Below are 12790 nucleotides of genomic sequence, written 5' to 3'. Positions count from 1 at the left end.
GCCGGCCACCACTAAATATGTAATAATGATTCTCAAGTCGATATTGCCTACATCGATGAGGGAAAAATTGGTAAACGTTCCGGATGCCGACCAGGAGATGTTCTTATCCGTGTTGGACAGTTTAGACCTCATCCATGAAGACGCGCGTGTTCAGAACAACCACAATTACGGATATCAAACGCGAAGCGCACCGGCCGCCGACATACACGGCAGCGCGAGCTGGACCAGTCAGCGTAGCCAACAAAACGATGGAGGTTACCAAAACGGGTCGCGAAATCATAACAACTTTCAGCAGCAGAACCAAGTCATGCAATACCAACCAAATGCGCCACCACAGCAAGCAACGAATGCAAATAATCAGTAGCAGTTTAAACAAAATCAGAAGCCGCATGGAAAATACAATCCGCCCATATTCTACACCCAAGTCAGTCCGCCGTCGAACTTTAATTTTACCAACCAACCGGAATTCGTGACAATGAGAACATGGTATCCAAGCTCTACCGTGACGATAACTGAAGGCAATATCACGAGCGCTACATCAAATGGTAGTAGCTCAGCGCAAATGAAAGCGGAAAACTAGAAGCGGCTAGTCCAAGCCTCCGTGGGTTGGCTGCGGAATGCACGGGGGGCGACTTCATGTCGGGGTCAATAAATCTCGTACGCTATGATCAGAACTCAGATATACGTGAAGAATTAATCGGAGAAAAGGTGACTAAACAAACAGAAGGCTTATCTGAGTACCGAGTACAAGCTTCTGCGCAGATATATATCGCTGATTTACCCATCATAACAATTATTGATACAGGTGTGAATGTGAATGCAATGTCGTTGTGTGTTTTCAGAAAAGTATCTGCCATAATCAAAGTACCCACTTCACCTGTTCGAGGCTGTACAGTCACCGGTGCTGTCGGTTCCACGATTCAAAGAGTAAACCTTCAAACCTAAATACCAATCCGAATAGAATCAGTGACAATCGCATGTGTGTTTTTAGTCGTGAAAAATCTATCTGTTCCTTGCACACTCGGTATGGAGTTTCTCCACAAGACAAGAGCAGTAATTGATATTTATAACGGTACATGTAAGTTAACAGTCAACGAGAAAACAATTATCGTTCAACTTTTGCGTGACAAGATAAGGGTAGCGGATCGACAATGTCATGTTTTGATACGCCGACTGTACCGGAAGGGTAAAGTACGCATCGATCACCTAATGAATTTCAGCCAACACATTGCCGATTGTGACGAAAACGAGCAAATACCGGCTCAAGAAGAAATAATTCAGAACAATGGAATCAGGTGAACTAACAGACGCCCAACAGCAAGACTTACTCCATCTTTTAACGAGATATTCACGCGTATTTCCTACCAAGCTAGGGACAATAAGAGGCTTTGAGTTCGACATGAAGGTCATTCCCCATGACACATACTGCTGGACCACCATACGGTTCCGCAATCCAAGAAGGCAGCCGTTAGAGACGAGATAAGAAAAATGATCAAGTGGAATTGGTAACCCCGTTCGAGCACATAGTTGACAACCTATCCCACATGTCAACCGTTTACAAACCAGCAGAAGTAATGTCGAATCAAAGGGAATACAACGAGTGGATCGATGCGATACCTAAAATTAAGAGTGATGAAGAAGAACTCCATGAAAAACTCAGACAGGCCATGATATCACTCACTGTTCATGCGAATATCAGAAAGAGAGCATAGGATAAGAAGATCGGGAAAGTTGTGGACTACAAACTTAATGAAAAAGTATTAGTGAGGACGTTTTACAAACCTTCATTACTGTACTGTCTAAATAAAAAGTGGAGATATTTGTACGAGGGCCCGTACATAATTTTGCGCAAACCACATATTGATCTGATAGCCGATCCCGTGTCTGGAAGAATATAGGGTCTATGTCACTATCAGGACCTTAAGAAGTATGCTTCGACCCGAGGGAATAATAATGACCATAGAGGAAGATTCCGCAGCTCGTGGTCTTGCGGTAGCGTTCTCGCTTCCCGCTCACGGGGTCCCGGGTTCGATTCCCGGCGGGGTCAGGGATTTTCTCTGCCTCGAGATGAGTGGGTGTTGTGTGTCTTTCATCATCATTGACTCGCAAGTCGCCGACGTGGCGTCAGCTAGAAAGGACTTGCAATTTCGGCGGCCGAACACCCCGCATGGGGTCTTCCGGCCAACAATGCCGTACGATCAGTTCATTCTACAAAAAGACCGCTGAAAGACAAAAACAAGAATGAATCCACGAGTCAAGGCACTGCCGCACAAAAATGCGGAAAGAACAAAAGAAAATTACTAAAGAAAGTCGCCGACCAGATTTACAGGAGAAATTATCGGATTAGTTTTAAGTTGGTTACTAAGAAGATGAAGTCCTACGCGACTGATGGCCGTGGATGCCGATTTATATTGAGATTTTATTTGATTAAAAAGGAAGGACGTAGCCGGTGAGCCGACGTCCGACATTCTACATGATGAATTTTGTTAGATGTAAGAAGAAGATAATTTTCTCCGAGGAACAGACGGCGCGACACGATGGAGAGAGAACAATTATTCGTAACTACCGCATGTAACGTCAGATATAGACGCGCGGATGATGAAAGAAACTCCAACGGCAGGTGAGATAATGAACCACGTGAACTGAGCGGTAAGAAGAAAAACAAGGCAACGTACGACTTGAACCCGACGGCAAACACCCACGGAATTTATCAGTCATTTGTCCCTTGACATGCCCAGCTTTAATATTTACGGATCGTCGCGCGAAGCGAATACTACACAGCGCAGGAAGACGGGATAATAAGACAACGCCTATTCAAAGTGAAAGTGTCCACATTTCAAGATATGATCACGCTACTAGAATATTGAAGCGTTACAAGAACGAAGAGCAAATTCTTTTGCTATTTATCAAGAAGTGTACAACCAATACATAGGAGTGATACATGAGTCTACGAATTTAAATCTGTACTGTTCTACTATTAGAAGCCAAATGTCAACACCACCACCAACGAGTGGGCAATCTGATATAGAAATTGTAAATAAAATGCAAACAGATATAAAATAGTATTTGAGGTAAATTTAGAAGTAATTTGGTTTCATTGATACTTTTGATGTGGCAGAAGTGTTACCGAAATTTTTTTGTCTTCAAGATTTCAAGGAACTTAAACGTTTTCTTCTCACTATGTATGTATGTATGTATGTATATATCCATGAATTACTACCTATCCTATTCCCATCCTAAGTGAGCATCAGTAGTTGAATGGAGGACATGCAAACGAAATGCGAACACATAGTGGATGCAAAGGATTCTCACACTTCGTGACTCCGCGAATCTTCCAAATTTCTATAGATATACTAAGACGGTATCTCTTCGTCCGGACATGTCGTTAGAATAAAATTAGAATGAAATGAACACCCTTAGCTGCTTACAGGCTTTGACATACGTCAACGGGGACAGATGAAAATGTGTGCCCCGACCGGGACTCGAAACCGGGATCGCCTGCTTACACGGCAGACGCTCTATCCATCTGAGCCACCGAGGACACAGAGGATAGCGCGACTGCAGGAATTAATCTCTGGCACGCCTCCTGCGAAACCCAGATTCTCAACATGTCCGAAAGAACAGATACCATCTTAGTATATCTATAGTTAACGCTCACTGGCCACTTGACCATCTTCTTCTGTGCGAATGCACAAACAGTGCCCGAACTCTTACGGGAATCGGCAACGCTCCGCGAGTAATGAGTATAATGGGCGGGGGCACTACGAATGTAGTGCGGGACAATACGTTGAGAATGTGGGTTTCGCGAGAGGCGTGCCAGAGATAAATCCCTGCAGTCGCGCTATCCTCTGTGTCCTCGGTGGTTGAGATGGATTAGCCGGCACGGTAGCTCAGCGTGTTCGGTCAGAGGGCTAGCTGCCCTCTGTAATAAAAAAAAAAACTGAGTTAATGGATCAACACCGAACTGAAACGGGTGTCTTTCGACGTCCGCCCAGAGCAGATACAACGAACGAAAAAAAAAGATAGAGCGTCTGCCATCTATGCAGAAGATCCCGGGTTCGAGTCCTGGTCGGGGCACACCTTTTCATCTCTCCCCGTTGACGTATGTCAACGCCTGTAAGCAACTAAGGATGTTCATTTCACTGTAATTCCAAATTTCTTTTAACCCTTTCGATAACTTTCGTTCCGCGATCACGTATTTTGTGACAGGATTTTACCGTGAGTAGTCAGTTATCGGTCATTTATCTTCTTTATTACTTTTATCGACTAGACCACATGAAATTGAAAATCCGAATGCCGTGACAGTTCCAGTTGGATAAAGTCACGTTTTCGCTGTTGCAAGTACGCAATTTATCTGTTGGCACACAATTCTCTCTAATGCACAATTAATGAAAGTAAATGGTTTAAAAATCATAAACAAGAAAGTAAGAGAAATCTATACAAACCCTATTAATTTTAAAGAGTATCTTTGAGACAGCATTCAAAATTAAAATTACTCTGAAAGCGAAACCGATTGGCCATACCGACACCAAAGGAACTGAATAGCAAATAAACTGTACATACTAGTGATTAAGCAAACATCGTGACTAGTAGCAATTTTTCTTAGTAAATTGAAACGAACGAAATATGGACATGTGCACTGCTCATGTGAATCAACGAGTGACAAAATTGTAAACTAGTATTTAACTCATATGAATCGGAAGTGACTAAGTTCAAGTGTAACCGATAAACATAAAACATCGCAAGACACGTTAGGCAGAGAGAATTGTAACCAGTGCTACGAATTTTCACTCCAGCGTGCATGCTGAAAATTTTAAATGTCCTTACCTGCAGGCGAGTCTCCCATCTTGCAGACGACGAACGACAGCAACGATCCACGGACCACAAAGTGAAGTTCGCCCTGTAGTGAGCTTCGCAGATGCGTCGAACACACGATGCAGTCAAGTAATGAGTTATCAACGAAAAGAAGGCAGCTTAGCTAACCCGCGCGTACGGACGACAACCGCCAAGCCTGTACTGCGTGCGAACAGCTAGGCAAGTTACGGCAACAGTGGCATGCGTCGCCTCTGACAATGCTAGCTGATTGACTTTAACGGCCGCGTGCCCATCGGCAATTCAAAATATGTACATGGACATTTCCCCGAATATAGAGACCTGTATAACAACGAATGCGTCCAAACTAAGGACTTATGTCAAGCCGGCCGGGGTGGCCGAGCGGTTCTAGGCTAGGGTGACAAAATTATTTTCGGTGAAAATCGGGACACATTGACCTGGGTGCCAATGGACACCTCATTCCACATGTACCGAGGTTTATTAATTTTAAATATTAATGTTTGTTATAACTAATAAGAGGATACAAAAGATTGATATAATCTAGATTATCTGTATAATTAATGACATTTAATAAACGTATGCAGTAATAAAGAAATGTATTACGATTTTACAAAATTTTACAGCCATTCAACTTTTAATCAATTAATATTAACATGAGCTTTAATATTACTGAGCACTTGTAGATCGAATGGACTGTCCTTGGAGAAAAGTGTATTTTTCACTGCCTCCAGCCTTCTTGAACATGTCTTTGTTCTTTGAGACACTGTGATAAAACTCGGCACAGTCAAGTTTGTAGTTGTACAGGATCTGCAGGTTTGCTTCAGGAGAGTTCACCTCCATTCTGTTTCTTTCACCAGTCAATTGGATATTCATGAACGAAAATATTCTTTCCACATTGGCATTATGGGCTGGGATTGAAAATAAATACCTTGCAATTATTACCAACTCAGAATAATGCTGAAGACAGTCACAGTTTTTAAAAAAAACTCACCCACTTCTCATGACATTCCAATGGTGTTTTTTTTTTTTTTTCATCATTCCACTTGTGAAGACTTTCTTCTACAAAATTTGTCAGTATGCCGAACTGATCAAAGAGAATGGAATCATCGATTTCAATCTCTTTACTCTTCAAATAAGAAACTGTCTCTTCAACACTTTCCCATTTTGGCACTCTCTTCAGTAACATCCAATTAAACACCGGCGATGAGGTAAACATGAGGCGCTCCAGTTGCTGCGATATTCTACACAAGTGTCATAAAACTTGTTAACTTCTTTCCGCTGCTTCTGATACTTCTGCTCTTTTAAGGGAAGATTTAACATTAAAAGAAATAACTGCTGTTCTCTCCTCTTAGTAACAGTTTCCAGACTATTTTTCAAAACATCATTTACCTCTATTACACTTTTCATGCTTCCCTCAATTTCCTTTATCCCATGCTGCAAAGTGCTAAGCTGACTGTGAATGAACCATAAGTAGGCTTCACTTAAGGGTTTACTGAAAAACTGAACCAATATTTTGGGGGCTTGTCTTCCTTTAGGAAAAAAATCTTTTAACGGTTCAAACAGGCGGATTACTCTTTCAACTGCTGGAAACAGTGATAACCAGCGAGTTTTCGAGTGACATATTACATTCATATATTCAGTTCCCACATAATCACAGAACTCCTTAAGCCTCTCTGTTCTAACAGTATATAATTATGTAAAAGTGTGAGTATACCTTCATGACGATAGTTTCAACATCACAGCTTAAACTGTCAGCAGATGTCTGCACGCTATTGTGTAAAACATATGTAGGGCACCCTATGCCTTCAATGTTTTCATGTAATGTTGCCTTTAATTTGGTAAATACGTTGCATTTGCCTTGTCTTTTTAAACCACCAAAGTTTATGTTGGTGTTGTCTCCACAAAATGCCACACATTTGTTTTTCTCAAGACCAAACATTTCGATAGTATTCATACAAAATCTTGAAATTTCGTCAGATGTTTCATTAGGTAGGAAACTCACCTTCAAAGGTTTGGTCTGAATTCCCTGATTAATATCGAAAAACTGAACAACAAACGGAAATATTTTAGTGGCCTTATGATTGCTGGCATCAGTGGATATCCCGTAGAAAGAAGACTTTTTGATGTATTCAAGGCTTTCCTTTACACTCTGCGGAGCAATAACTCCTTTCACTAAGGCTGACACTTTAGTTCTTGCTGAACTAAACTTTTTTGCACGGAAGAATCATCAGACATAATGCTGTTAAGCTTATTAGTACAATCACTAGATATATAATTTTGGTGATGTTTTGCCGTGTGGTAGGCTAGTGTAAGCTCGGCTGCTCGAACTTTCGTCTCTTCACTTGACTGATGTTTGTGACATTACAGCCTTTATCACTGCGATTTTTAACATGTAAAAGTTTTTTTTCTGTATTCGCGTCAGTATGTGCGAACTTTTAACATATACCAATGAATGTTGTAACCAGATATCTTTGCCGCGCTTCTGAAAAGCGCAGAATATCACGATAGCTATAAACTGTTATACGCTGCTATCGATCAGTAAAAAAACGATGCACCTATGTTTCAAAATAACAATTGCCAATTTTTACTTCTGCAGGGAGTCGCGCCGCTCTCTAGCTGTTCTTCTGTGAATGTGTTGCGAGTCGGACGCAAAAGTATTGTGGTCCATACTGATATAATCATTTTATTGTAAATTTAAGAGTTTAAGTGATTAAAAATATATGTAGCGACAAACAAGCGAGAATGTGTATCATCAAAATTCGCTCCACCGCCACATTGGGTGGCCATGTTAATGTAAGTTTCCGTTTCATAATATAATACTTGAAGCCTTGAAGTTTATTTAATTTCAAAGAAAATCTCTCAACCTTATTTTCATTAATTATACTTGTGATAATCTTTTCCGTTTAAAAGATTTATGCAGCTTATGATCCAGCGTGTGTTCTGTCGGAACAGGAGGCTGTCGTGACGACATCGTTATAGTATTTATTCCAAGTTCTTTCAGTTCCGTTTATATGTTCGTACAAATCCAATTAGTTGGTCCCTTAGGTTTCTTTCATGTAACTTCTGTCTGTTTTCTCCGCGCGATCTTCCTCCGAAAAAAAAAATTCTGTTCATTTTTTAGTAATTTTCGATATCGCGAATGAGAAAAGACAGCCGCCTCCTGATCCGAACGGAACACCACGACTTTTCTAACGTCGGAGAGTACCGCACGAATTTTCCGCTAAAAGGTAATAGAATTTATTAAAGCTGGATCAATTACACATGTTGCTGCTGATCTCCGACAAATCTGGTGTGATTAATAGTAATTTATTCTGTCACGACAAAAAGAACCAATTTTATTTTTACCAAAGCAACAAAGCTTTCAATTAAATTACTAGAAAAAAAATCATACCAGATGTTTCACAAAATAATTTTGTAGAGTTTTACTGCAGCTCGGTGCACTGTATCTGTTAATGTGTTTCTTTGACCTGATGTGATCAACTATGTCGGAAAGTCCACCATGACTTATACTAATAGAACACTTACATACGGAACACTCTGCTTCATAATCAAAACGACCTTTCTTAATGAAATTTCATTCCTTGGAATGACAGTCACTGAACTTGCAGGCACGTTTCGGCATTGCGTTTCACAGTACTGCAGCAATAATACGACTAATATGAGAAAAAACTATTGCAGTTTGTCTGACAAAACATCAACCACTGCACTGTTCTGACAATGAGTGTGTGAATAAGTGGCGCGACAATCGGACGGTTTCATAGCTCTGTTACAATAATACATCTTACTACTTGTTGGCCAAAATACCGCTCAAAGTAAATTATTGGCTGAGTGTATCAATACTGATACTGTGATTACTGGTATGGGACAATGGAGGTTTTAGACAAATAAGCTAAAATATATTAATTTCTAGTGTTGTATTGCCTTTAATATAGTGAAATCCCAAAAATTTGAGAAAGTTTCACGAAATGTATTTAAAACCTGAATTCCGGGACTTTTGAGCGTCCCGAAACAAATTTTCGGGACACCGGAATACAGGGATGAAAATCGGGACAATCCCGGTTTTCCGGGACGTTTGGTCACCCTATTCTAGGCGCTACAGTCCGGAACCGCGCTGCTACTACGGTCGCAGGTTCGAGTCCTGCCTCGGGCATGGATGTGCGTGATGTCCTTAGGTTAGTTAGGTTTAAGTAGTTCTACGTTCTAGGGGACTGATGACCTTAGACGTTAAGTTCCACAGTGCTCAGAGCCATTTGAACTAAAGTCAAGTACCGACTGTACACTAAACACGAACAGTTGTATAGTCATTTCGGAGCGAAAATAAGATTTTACTGAACAATGTATAAATGAAGTGAGCAAGTACTCATGCTAGCCTTGTAAATCTGATGTTCAAATCCTTATCCCTTGCCCTATTAGTGATGTAAGCTTAGTGTTAAGCAGAACCTAACTCTGGTTTTCTTCATTGTTTCATGAAAAAAATGCACCAAGACGAACACAGTCACGGACATTTGACTACATGGACGAACATTTAACATAATAAGACTCCAGCTTCGCAACGTCCTTGTCTTGCCCACCAAACCATGTCAAGATGAGGTGAGACAAGACCACAAACTACTATCGACAACCCACAGCGAAGAACGTCGAAGTGCTTTGTGTTCGTGTGCAACATGAAAGTTTATTAGTGTACATTTAAGCGATAAGCAAATGCCGTGGAATTCCCACATTAAAAAAACTTCTACAGAAGATACAAAATCCCTGAACTAACTAAAACATGGTACAAATGTACAGACAATGATTAGTGCGTAAGCCATCTACCTTTGATTTTCATGTTAGATTGTAAGGTTCTCTCTTTTCAGCAGAACTGAATTGATTAAATTTAAGAATATGGAAGCTAGATCAACGTATTGTACAGTTATTTTTCAAAGAATGAAGGTCAAGCCTGTCCATTGACTGATGAACACAAATGACCGTTGCACCGACCACAATGAACTGAAGCATAATAGTGCGAAAACAGTGGACTTGAAGGCATAAACACTTCTATGCACTTATTTGGTAAATATTATGGCTATTATGATGTATATGTTATGTTAATTTCAGAGTGTGATTTTGACAATTTACATAAATGCATGTACTGTGTGCAACTACATCACTGGAATTACGTGTGAATCACGAGAATTCAGTAGGAGTTCTGGTTCTCCCCGCGGGAAGCGATGAGATGTATTTTCACACCGCCACATCTCGTCATATGAAACACTGATTTGAGCAATGAAAGAGGCCAAGAGCCATTTATTTGCCAATGTATAATGTTTAACTACGCATTGTAATGATGTATTTTGACGATTTAGAAGGAGAAATGAATCCAGCGCCACTGACGCGCGTAAGAAATTATAGATTAATTCAGCGCGCATGTAAAAACATCGATATTAAAGACAGACTCTGAAGACATTTGAATAATACAAAACAACAAACAAGCGCGCAACCCATCGTCCACTGCCGGACGATATCTCTCTCTTTTTATCTCCTGTATAATACGGACGCACCATTACGTAGGTGTCATTATTAGACTTGTAATTTGTTAAACCCTACAGATAAATATTGTCATTTTATTGCATGTGGGACTAGCATGTGTGAAAAACGCAAGTAGTTAATGGACATTTATACGTGATTTCTAAACTTTTCAAACCACTCAAGCTCTGTCATTGTTATTGACGTAAGTGCTAACATGTTATATGGACGTTAAGTCCAAGTTGTTAATTATAGTGTCAATTACTCTAAATTTGTGTTTGCTCGATCATTTACTTTCTATGTGCCAATTTTTTAAATTTATTTTATTATTTTTTTTTTCGGACGGAACAGTTGAGGCCGACGTTAACATACTATTTATATTCCTCCCTTGTAATATTCTTCAAACTCAGTCTTAAACTGGCCCTGAGGTACATTTTCAGTGCGACTGACGTCCGGGAATTTCTTAGCGAACTTCACTTCTCAAGACGTACATCGCTCGCACAAAGCCTTGCTGTTCCACAATTGTACGGGAAAGGGAGCCACGGAAGTATATGTTGCTTCCCCTTCTCAATCTGTTGCTTAATAATAATAATATTTCCTTACATCATAAATTCAGTATTTATTTTTACACCTAAAATTGTACTAACATAAAACAAAACAGGCAAACGACGATTTAATCAAAGAATACATCAGAGCGCAGTCAGTAACAACTACAAACAAAACAAACATAACAACACAGCAGACAAATACAGGGGAATTCCCGATCGTCGAGTCGGTTTATTTAAGTCTGTCGGTCACGTTTAATTTTACGTCGCTATTCTCTCCGTGCAGAACTGTGCACTGCGCGAAGATAATAAGCAAGTAGGTACTGGAGTCAGTCATCGTTCGATTTTTTCGAAATTTGTTTTATGTAATAAATATCGGTTACCGTCTGGTGATCTGCCAGTAACTATGGGGCCCCTACCGATCGCGGGGCCCTGGGCACGTGTCCAGAGTACCCAGTGGGTAAGAGGGGCCTGAATACAACAGATAAAAATGACTTCTGATCCCTCTTATATACAAAGTTGTCATCCACCATTCTAGCCCTTTCTGACAATTTTTTGTTAATTAAGTTATTCACTATGTGATCAAAAGTATCCGGACAGCCCCAAAAACATAAGTATCCGGACCGCCCCAAAAACATGCGTGTTTCAAATTAGGTGCATTGTGCTGCCAGGTACTGTATTAGCGACCTCAGCAGATCGAGCTGAATGGGGCGGTCAGCAGAATGGACTTCGAACGTGGTCAGGTGATTGGGTGTCACTAGTGTCATACGTCTGTATGCGAGATTTCCACACTCCTTAACATCCCTAGGTCCACTGTTTCTGATGTGATAGTGAAGTGGAAACGTAAAGAGACACGTACAGCACAAAAGCGTATTGGCCGACCTCGTCTGATGACTGACATAGACAACCGACAATTGAAGAGGGTCGCAATGTGTAATAAGCAGACATCTATCCAGGCCATCACACAGGAATTCCAAACTGCATCAGGATCCACTGCATGAACTATGACATTTAGGCGGGAGGTGAGAAAACTCGGATTTCATGGTCGAGCGGCTGCTCATAAGCCACACATCACACCAGTAAATGCGAAACGGGGTCTCGTTTGATGTAAGGAGCGTAAACATTGGACGATTGAACAGTGGAAAAACATTGTGTGGAGTGACGAATCACGGTACACAATGTGGCGATCCGATGGCAGGGTGTGGGTATGGTGAATGCCCGGTGAGCGTCATCTGCCAGCGTGTGTAGTACCAACAGTAAAATTCGGAGGCCGTGGTGTTATGGTGAGTCGTGTTTTTCATGGTGGGGGCTTGCACCCCTTGTTTTGCGTGGCACTGTCACAGCACAGGCCTATATTGATTTCTTAAACACCTTCTTGCTTCCCACTGTTGAAGAGCAATTCGGGGATGGCGATTACATCTTTCAACACGATCGAGCAGCTGTTCATAATGAACGGCCTGTGGCGGAGAGGTTAAACGACAATAACATCCATGTAATGGACTGGCCTGCACAGAGTCCTGATCTGAAACTTATAGAACACCTTTGGGATGTTTTGGAGCGCCGAATTCGTACCAGTGCAGGACTGCGTGAAGAATGGGCTGCCATTCCCCAAGAAACCTTCCAGCACCTGATTGAACGTATGTTTACGAGAGTGGAAGCTGTCACCAAGGCTAAGGGTGGGTCAACACCATATTCAATTCGAGCATTACCGTTGGAGGGCGCCACGAACTTGTCATTCAGCCAGGTGTCCGTATACTTTTGATCTCATAGTGTATATTCTTAATATAAAAGTGTGTCTGGTCTGTTATATTGTGCCTAATACAAAATTCATGTTGTAAACTGGCTACTGCAGTAAATGCCTTTCTTTCTGTGCACGGAAATCAGAAAAACAAGCGTATAATCCGATTGCG

The sequence above is a fragment of the Schistocerca serialis genome, chromosome 1 (genome assembly GCF_023864345.2).
Source record: "Schistocerca serialis cubense isolate TAMUIC-IGC-003099 chromosome 1, iqSchSeri2.2, whole genome shotgun sequence".
Classification (NCBI taxonomy): Eukaryota; Metazoa; Arthropoda; class Insecta; order Orthoptera; family Acrididae; genus Schistocerca; species Schistocerca serialis.
The sequence above is the reverse complement of the archived record's forward strand: the minus strand, read 5'-3'. Positions refer to the sequence as shown.